General features: G+C 27.9%; 1 pseudogene; it reads left to right on the top strand.

Moving 5' to 3' along the window:
• Positions 1 to 393: 393 nt before the first annotated feature.
• On the top strand, positions 394 to 4386 carry LOC113381344 (annotated as a pseudogene).
• Positions 4387 to 10855: the final 6469 nt, after the last annotated feature.

Raw genomic sequence — 10855 nt, 5'->3', positions numbered from 1 at the left:
TGTATGTGCTGTCAATTTAAGACTGCTTTGTATAATATATATGTAGTAGAAAATAATGTCAATATTAACATCTCAGTGTTGAATTTTTGACGAAATTTAGTAGAAAGAAGTACGCTAAAATTTATACGTTTAGCACAAATTTTAATTGTTGTGAAACAGGATAAGTCATTCAGACTGTGCATAAATGTGTAAATATAATCATTCAATCATGTAAACACACGATGAAAATCAATTATGAGTATTGTTTATATGATTGTCTCTGCTAAATAAATACTGCAATAATATGAACAAATTCAAAACAAACAAACCTATTGACCTTAATTTTGTGATGTGAAAAATATGATTCTTAATTTTAACATGGAATACATAAACTTGAAGCTCTTGATAGTTCATTAAAATAACATGTATTAAATTAATTTGTAAATAGTTCGTATTTAAAAGATGATATTAATATTTTTTGTAATTAAATGAAACATGTTCTTCATAGCGTGCTTGCATAATTTTTAATATATTTTAATAATAAAGCACGAAAAACATGGAGTTAAAAGTATGGGTTGATGGATTTCAGCGAATTGTATGTGGTGTAACTGATAACACCAGTTGCCAGGCAAGTTGTATATATATATATATATTATATATATATATATATATATTAATAAGCCTTTAATTAAAATATTGTGTTTCACATATTTCCAATATTTTGTAGGATGTTGTTTATGCATTAGCTCATGCCACAGGAAAAGTTGGCCGATTTAGTCTTATTGAAAGGTGGAGATGCAATGAAAGGCACTTGGCTCCACAAGAAAATCCTTTGAAGGTATTTAAATGTAATTATATAGATTTATTTGTAAGTTTATACTCATCATTTGCAATATTTTTTTCAGATTCTTATGAAATGGGGTGAATATTCTAGTGACGTCCAATTCATATTACAAAGATCAGAGGGAAGAAAGCAATTGCAACACACACAGCAAAACCAAAGCAAACATGTGCAGCTCATGCCATGTAACAATAGTACAGAAGAACATAATATGATTGATAATCAGACCATTGACTTAGAAAGACCTAGAAGCACCAGAAAAAGTTTCACTTTTGGGTACATGCTCTTATTCAAATTATATCAAATTGACTTATATTATTATAGTTTTGACTTCACATATATTTTTTTGAGTCTTTGTCAATGCTTGAATTAAAATATAATTTAGTTCACTCAAAACATTACACTATTCTAGCTCTGATACATTATTTTAACACCATTATTTACATTTATTTTAAGAGGTCAATTACTTCTTGTCCTATAATTAATTGAAAATGAATATGGGATTTCAAATCACGATTGTGCACTTCATATTTTTACTGTTATATTTCTAAATATTCATTGCCTACTAAAATTAAATTTTTATTCAAACTAATTGACAATTTTCATCATAATTCATGATATTTTCTCGTCTTGTGCTAACAATTAATAAATAGAGTAGAAAATATTTAGTTGCCGATACAGCCTTTGCCTACAAATTTGAACTTTGCTTAAGAGTAATAACTTTAAAACAGTATGAACTTTCGAAGAAACACTGAATGAATATATTTAAATGAACATTTCTGATGTACATTTAAAAAACCAAAAATTTGTGCAAATAAAAAAAGTTTAATTTGCAGGTATCTTGTGTCAGATGTCAGACTGGCTGATAAAGTTGGTATTGTTCGTGGGGTACCACAAGTTAAACCTCACTCCACTGATAATAAGGAGCAAATATTATTAAACGGACAGGAAAACATAAACAAAAATATCACTCATGAAATAGATGAAAATTGTTTAGCAACAAATAATTTGCTGGACAATGCTAAAAAATGTTCCATTTCATATAGGTGATAAACTATAACTATTTATATATATGTATATATATATATATATATAAATATATATATATATATATATATATATATATAAATATATATATACATATATACATATATATATATATATATATATATATATATATATATATATATATATATATATATAATAAATATACATACTCATTTTTCAAGAGAACCTTCTACATCTTTACTGCCACCTCCATACAGAGATCCACCTCCACCTACCAATCAATTGAAAGTACCAGTAAACCCAGATACATGTAATTCCCGAAAAGAAGTATGTATCTGTTTATAATATAATTAGTAATAAACCTAGGTGCTAATATAATTAGGAATGTGTGCATTATAACTGATTTGTTTTTACATTGAGCAAAACAAATCTGTAAATAATTTTTTTAACATGTGCAAATGGGCAATTAGTTTCGTTTTAATAAAATAACTGAAATTTTAACCTTAATTTTTAGGTAGATCATTCTTCAATTCATGTTTATCAGAGATAAATGAATCTTTATTATACAATATTCAATATGGTGATTTATTGGTACTTGTAAAATATCAAAAAGATAAATTAACAGCTCAGCATTCTGATTTAAACAAAGTAAGCAATATAAATTGACTTAAATACTTACAACTATATTTATTTATTTATTTATTCAATTATTATTATTCAATATATATTCAATTATTATTATATATATATATATATATATATAATTTCATATCTACAGTATGATGAAGACATTGAATACATAGAAGTCAAAACTCGCGATCAACAAGAACAAATGGACCTGTTAACAAGAGAAATTCAGCAGGCGGATACAATTATTAGACAGGGCAGTGAACAGGTTATAAGCACATTATTAAACATCTTAACTTGAGAACGTTTTGTTAAATTTAAAGATCATTTATATTTCGATATACAAATATGTTTTTTTTTTTTTATTTAGCTTTATGTTTTGTCTTGTGTGAAGAAGAAAATGAAATTATTAAACAGCAGGAGAAAACAGTGAGGTCAGAAATCACTCTTTTACATCAAAATTAGCAAATTGTGAAACGGAATTACTTCAATGCAAAAATAAAATCAGATTACTTCTTGATGAACTCCAAATTGAGCAAAAGGCATATCTTAGACGGTATGATAGCAGGTTTGTTTTAAGAGCAATATAATTTCATGTTTAATATGCATACACTTTATATTTACATATATAGGGTGGAGCGGGCATTAAAGGTGCGCCACAGATATCTTGCTCGATGAACAAACAGAGTAATGAATTTTTTAACAAAATAATTAGCTTTCACTTTGATTCTTTCGATGTTGCTATCAGGAAATAAACGGCAATGTTTTGAAATTCCATAACAAAAGTTTTCTTGTGAGAACTGTTGTCTTTTTACGAGACCTTAATATAATTTTTAACTGTATGTTATTTAGTTGTTTTATATGTATTGTCAATTTTAAGTTGGGGAGAAGAATATTTTCAAAAAAAACACATTTCTACAACGATGAATTAGCCGCGAGTTTTACTGAATATAGACAGATAGTTGTTCGTTTGATATGTGTTATTTGTTGTGATATAATTGGTTTGGTTTTCACATTATAATTGCTTGAAGTCAAATTTCACTTGTGTGTGTGTGTGTGTGTGTGTATGCCCTATCCTATACATACATACATGCAAGAAGAGATTGTGAAATGCAGTATGAAGTACAAGTAAGCTTGTTACTAAGGAGAAATTTTATTTATCTCTTTTTTTGTTACTTTATGCAAAACTTTACTTACCGCAGAAATACGTTCAGTTCCACAGTTTTTAAATTTTTTTCTAAAATTATTTTTTTATGTCAAATTATTTTTGAATCTTTATCTCATGCAAAAAATATGTGTACATGTTTTTAGAAGTTCAATAAACATATTAATGTATATTTTTAGACATCAATTTGAGATGCGTCTAATGACGGAAATGGAGCATTTACAATCGATATAGAACATGCTAAGGCAAGCACCGATGTGTACTACAAACTGCAGATGCTTTGAGAATGGAAGTGTTGACTGGAAAGTGCTATTATAGAAAAGAAAATGCATGTTGAAAGTCTTGTAAGAGATGAAGAAGTTAATTTACAGAGTCTTACTAATACTACAATGCAGAAGAGATTAAATTTTTACTTGAGGTACACATTAATTATATAAGAAATAATTTACTATTCTAAACTAAAAATAAAATTGTTGATAAAACAGTTTTTTCACAAGATTTCATTATAGAAAAACAAATTATAAGAAATGTTAATTCTTAATTAATTTTGTTTATATAAGTTTAAGATTACAGTATAAGCCGAATCAAATAATAATTCTACAGTTTGCTAAATATGCAATAATATTTCCAGTAAGTTTTATAAGAAATATTGTTTTTAAGGTACTCATAAACCTGGCAGTACAAGAAGAATGATTGGTTCGCCAAGGCAGCTTGAAAATGCTGTACCTACAAACAAAATCCACATGGAGTTTTTGGTGTGAGCTAAAAATTTTATGCAGTAATTATTCATATTTCTTTATATAAAAAACCTGTTTTTCTCACAGCCATCTACAAATCTAAGATTTAGAACAACCATTATTCAGTATGATCTTTAGCTTACAATTAGTTCATTAGGCTATAGTATTTTAAATTATAATTCTTTATTGTGGAAAAAAAGTATTATATTCTATTTTAGTGCTACCAGAATCATCTTTTGAAATGTTTAACAAGAAAGAGAACTTCATAAATCTATAGAAGTATTATTTGTACAAAATGAAAGAAATATCTATTTATATTATTTTTTATTTTCTATTGACAATGCTAAAATATTAATAGTTGTAAATATTTTTTGTTAAGGTTCTATTATATTTAGGTTTGTCACTTTACCATCGTATACATTACAAAGTATAATACATTTTTGATATAATATATAATTATTTAAATAAATTTTAATGTAACAAACATTGTTACTATATTGACATTTATTCTTGTTTTCAATTATCTTAATTTGATATTAATTTGAAGCATAAGGTAAAAAAATATTTAATTGAAACCACCGTTTTTTTGGAAACATATTTCAGTTTAAAATTTAACGTTTAAAAAACGCATTAATATTTATAATTTTAATAGTTAATAATCAACTGTATTATACTATTAGAAAGCTACTGCATTCACGAGAAGCATCGGCAACGTATTTTCAAGAGATCGCACTTATCATTAATTTAATAACTTGTGATATATCTTCACTTTATTAATATACAGTTAATCCCTTTATAATCGTTATATATATTTCAAAAAATTACTGCCTTAATCGGATCAAAACTACAGTGTTTGCAGGCATGTCCCTAGAACTCTGCAAACATACATACACACCAGCGCTCTGGTGAATCCGCGCCCTACAAGTACCGCGCGCTATATTTTATAAAAAAAATTATATAACAGAAATAATTGATCATAGATGAAAAGGTAGAAACAAATGATTCGCTCGTTACTACGATATTCTAGGTATATTGGAATAATTGGAAAGTCGTGTACTTTCTTACGAAAAAGTAGTCACTTCAAACTCAATTATTAGGGTTAAAAATTATATACCGTAATTACGTTACAGTATTATGTAGTCATTACCAAACTTATTAACAGAAACACCGCCGAATGTGAGCACAGTTGGGAATGAAAGACAAAAATATTTTAGGTCTACTTTTCGAAATTGCGGAATACCTCGCGGAATACGTTCACTGGCTCAGTATGTGAACATAATACGGAAGTCATGAAATTGACAATTTCTTGATCAATATATGCTAGATTTAATTATGAAACTAATCATTTATCAATACTGTCAATAATTTCACAAAATTGAATCGATTAAGCTTACCGACATCGAATAAAAAACCTTAAACAAACGAACCGTCACATGAACCTAACTAGCTACCAAGCAAGTACAGAATGGCGATTATTATTTTCCGACCGTTTTCTTATCTTGCGATCAAAATGGAAAATCTCGGGATAATGTACTATCCCGGAATAGTGTACGTTTAACCCATTTTATACTCTCCTTTTATCTATGGTTTTAACCTTACATCTAAATATTCCAAGAAATTTGTTTGAATATTATTTTTATTTACAAAATTTGCTTACATACCGTTCAATATAAATTGATGACATAATACTATTTTAAATAACCATACTGAGATTTAATATTCACTATAACAGATTTTATGATAAAATATGATTCATGTTTAACTTGTTTATTGATAGAATTGGAAATGATGATCTTCAATGTTGATATAATATTCACGTAGCATTTACACTCATGTTTGATGTACTCTTGTCATTTTCTTTAATAGATGTATTTCCATATATATTTTCCAAGGAATCAAGTTGAATTTTCTTGCTTGTTTTAAATAAATGGATTTATAATACATTCACACTTATATAATATATATATATATATATTTATATTTATAAATTTGAGTTATTTCGATTCGGGCAGTAACACCAAGTAAAAAAAAACTAAAGCACTTGTAAAAAAGCTTTATTTAAGCATACGTTTCGGTCTTCGTCGAGACCGTCATTCAGCGGAACAACTAAAAGATTTTATAAATAATGTAGGAGGAAAATGATATAAAGTAAATAGTCAATATAAAACAATACTAACAGATCACATTAATGAGCTCAAACATAACATAGATTTTTTCAAACTCACGATCCTACATTTCGAAAATAACTTACTTAAAAGATGATTTAGCGAAGGATGCCTAATATTATTACACAATGAGACTGCCATAAATAAGAGACGGACACAATTCGCTTTGCAATGACTATAAAATAATCCACCATTTTTCAAAACACCACCATATCTGAATGAAGCGTGTATTTTATTATTTTGTTATTTTACCAAAACATATGTTTACAGTCTTTTTACACTTTCACAAACAAAATTGTAAACACAATTAATTCAGTATTCAAATCACATTTTATTATTTTAAACCAGAACGGGAAATTTGTAGTTATCGGGTTGGCAACAAGTGCGCATTGTTGTTAGAAAATTAAACATTTTGGGGTGGAATTAAATAGCATTGTTCTGTAATGTATTTACCATTTTGATAGATGACCTTTGTTATCTTCAAAGAAGCATCATTATCCCACGTTTATAAAACTTATAGTTTTTTATTAGCAAAAACTGAATAATATAGGCACAATTTGACATCATATTTTTTTTTTAATCAAGGGTTTTAATAGTGGTGTATGGCATCGTGCCTTAAGGCAAATGGCTGGAACTTTCCGTACCAAAACTAATTTTTTTAGAAAAAGATTTTTTTTTTAATATTTGAAAAAAATAGATTTTTGAGAAATTTTAAATTTTTGAAAAAAAAAATGACTTTTTTGGAAAAAAAAACTGTTGAAAAAAATGGTTTAATAAATTTTATTTTGAAATATTTTGGAAATTTTAAACTTTTTTTCAAAGAAATCGCACTGTTTTAGCTGCATAGAGACGAATTATCAAACCTTAATAAGATCTAAGAAGTATTTTTTGTTAAATGTTTTACTGATACTATACTACATTACATTCAAATCACCAACATTTTCATATTGCCCCCCGTTGGGGCGTGCGCCCCACGTTGGGAATCACTGCACTAGAATGTAACAAAAAATTGTCAAAAATCATTAGTTCATATTATTTTTCTCCTACATTATTTATAAAATCTTTTAGTTGTTACATTGAATAACGGTCTCGACGAAGACCGAAACCTATGGTTAAATAAAGCGTTTTACAACTGCTTTAGTTTTTTTTACTTGGTGTTACTGCCCGAATCAAAAACTCATCAAATATTATCAACACCAAATTCACATACTTCAATATATATATATTATAATATTATAAATATATAATAACGGCGGAATAACCCACCTGTATCTCGTTTTGCCTGGCCCTGCGCCGCCTACACCACCTAGCCGAATAACCTATTTTTGTCTTGTCGTTTGACGTCTGACCATGAGAATGTGGACATGTTTTGCAAACATTTTTTCATTTGGTAACTACATATTAATATTACATAAAAATTATTTAATTAGCAATAATTTTTTAAATTTTGCATTAACAAAGGTCGGTTGTCCGAGAACACTTTGAAGTAGGCCCACAAAAAAATTCGTAAGTGTTTCTTATCGTGCATATTTTATTAACTATATAAAATGTCAAATAAAAATGAGATTATTGTATAACTAAAAGCAGTTTTTGACATTCTACTCGCTTTGTATAGCTGATAGGGTATGGCGGGGTACTAAGGTCCAATTTAACTTTAAGCAATTATATTGTAAAAATCAAACCCAATTATATCACAACAAATAACACATATCAAATGAACAACTATCTGTCTATATTCAGTAAAACTCTTACTGATTTCATTATTGTAGAAATTTATTTTTATTTACCGCATAGGTGGGGTAAAATGGCACGGCCAGGGGGCTATAGGTCTAATGTCTTATTTTTAATTTTAAATGAATTTTACGAAATAATTTCAACCATGCAATCATAAATTTTATGGGTACAGAGATAACATTGTATAAAACCTTGATCTGGAATTTTGTCAGAATATTCATCAGCAGAGTTGGAAATACTATTAATTTCATTTATTTTTTCTAAAATCATTTCTTTTAACTGTTTTTACATTTTATTCACGATTATTGTTTACGGTTTTGCTCAGGATATAAGGTTAAGTTGATACTTTGTACCCCATCCATGTGTAAACTATTATATAAGTTATATAAAAAAAATTAAATCTAACTTGAAATTATAATACATCCTGTAAAACAGTTAAATAACTAAAACCTAAAGATTATATTAAAGTCTCTCATAAATTAAAAACACAGTGCTCACAACCAAAGAAAACAACGAAAGAAAATATTTTTGTCATGGATTTTCAAACAATTGCCGTTTATCTTCCGAAGCAACAACGTAAAAATCAAGGCGAGGGCTGGTTATACATTTTTCCTCTTCTAAATCTTTTTCAATATTGTTTGTTAAATAATTCTTATCTTTTCTTGTTTTTGAGATAATGTTGGTGGACCTTTTTATCTCTGGATTTTTAAGCCCCTCTCTACCCTATATGTAGTATTTATCCGCTTGTTGGAGTATACGTAAAAAAATATTTAACTATCTTTAAACTAAATAAATTATTTTAATAATTGTTTAAATTTTGGTCTGCATCAAACGCTGTTTCGAACATCCGGCCCTTGTCGAAAACATTCATACTTTCTCTGCTGAATCCTTTAGGAGCCCTAAAAGTGAAAATATAATATTAATAACAGTTTTTTTATATGTCAGAAATGAATATTTAGTTTTACAATTTAAATTTCAAAATGCTTACGTGAGTCTACTTTGAAATTTCTCGATTTCTAGTAAAAGATCATCAAGGGCCTCGTCGTCCATATCGACGTTCAAATCGTATATATCTAATTAAATAAAGTCGACCATTATTACATATAAGAAATAATTAAGCAAGCATTAATTGTTGATACTGACCAACTGGCAAATCACGTCATCTGCATTACGCCACTCCTTTATATGATTTTGACCTTTGGCATAAAAGACTTGCATTCCGAAGCACGGAATCTGTTGCACAGCTACAAAAGATTTGCGGTCTGAACCAACCTAATTGAAATGTAATATTTGTTTTAGGAAATAATCAAATACAGCAGTAGTTTTAAATCTTCATGGTTATGCGTTGGGTTAACTATGTTGAAATGTTATGTGAGCTCCAAAATAGGAAAGCATTAACACGTTCGCGGACGTGAAGTGAACAGTTCATTGTGTTTACAGAATGACGTAGATCAGTGATTCCCAAATTCATTTCAACTACCGCCCCCTTTTCAGAAAAAATATACTCAGCGCCCCCCTATTTTTTTTTCATTTCAATAGGAATTAATAAAGCATATAAAAATTATTGTATCTGTAAAAGATAAATTGACGAATAAGAAACAAATTTTGATAGAGTATACTATTTTAATAAATCATAAAACATTCGGAAAAAATTGCACCATCAGTGAATTTGAAATTTTCTAGGCCCGCAGTCACTATATTGAATTTTACAGATATATACGGGTATAATTGTAATGAAATGCTATTGTAATTGGTACATCACTGCTGACGGAAACGTTTTGCAAACATTTGATCATTTATTTGTTAAAATAATAAACGTTATTAAAATTAATCTTTTACTCTTTCAAAAAAGGTTGTAAAATAACATCAAATTCTGAAAATTATAACTATATTCAGAATAAAGATAAATTTTAATTTTAATGTGAGGGATGAATCTGGTGTGCTGCTACCAATTCAGCAATTTTTGTTAAAGTAATCTAAAATCACCATGATCGTCTATTTTTGTTCATAAATTTTTATCTAAAAATTTGCTCCACTAAGTATGATGACGAAAATGCAATCAGAAATTTTTCAGTGAATGCTACCAGAATTGTTGGTAGCTATTTTAGAACTTAAATTTCAATTCATTATTTGTTATTATCACCATCAATTCTTTTTATAGCTATAAAGAATCTTTTGTAATATCACTTGAAAAAGGATCGAAAACACAATCAAGTTTGTTTATTTGCATAATATCTTCGGAATCAAAATCGCTATTCTATAAATTGGGCGTCAAATCTCAATCCACGAGCCTTATCTCCACGGTGTTGATGGAATTTCAACAAAATTGAATAAATAAATTTAGAAATATTTAATAAAAATAGTACATTTGCAAAAAATATAAATGCCTTTGTATCGAGTCCACCCGCGCAGCGAATCCAAATTTCTGAACTAAATCTTCCTAATGGATTGAAACTTTCGGATCCGCACTTCAATATCTAGTGCAGTAAACAGAGAGGAAAAAGGGTATAACCTCTGAATTTTTTTTTACTGTGCTCCGAATTGAATGAATTTTTGGAATTAGGTTCATCTTACCCTCAAGTTCAAAAGTGAAAACAAT

Source organism: Ctenocephalides felis, unplaced genomic scaffold (genome assembly GCF_003426905.1).
Source record: "Ctenocephalides felis isolate EL2017-DRISC unplaced genomic scaffold, ASM342690v1 CF-g0.4_SCAFFOLD_02824, whole genome shotgun sequence".
Taxonomy (NCBI): Eukaryota; Metazoa; Arthropoda; class Insecta; order Siphonaptera; family Pulicidae; genus Ctenocephalides; species Ctenocephalides felis.
Note: the sequence above shows the minus strand (reverse complement) of the source record. Positions and strands in the feature narration are given on the sequence as shown.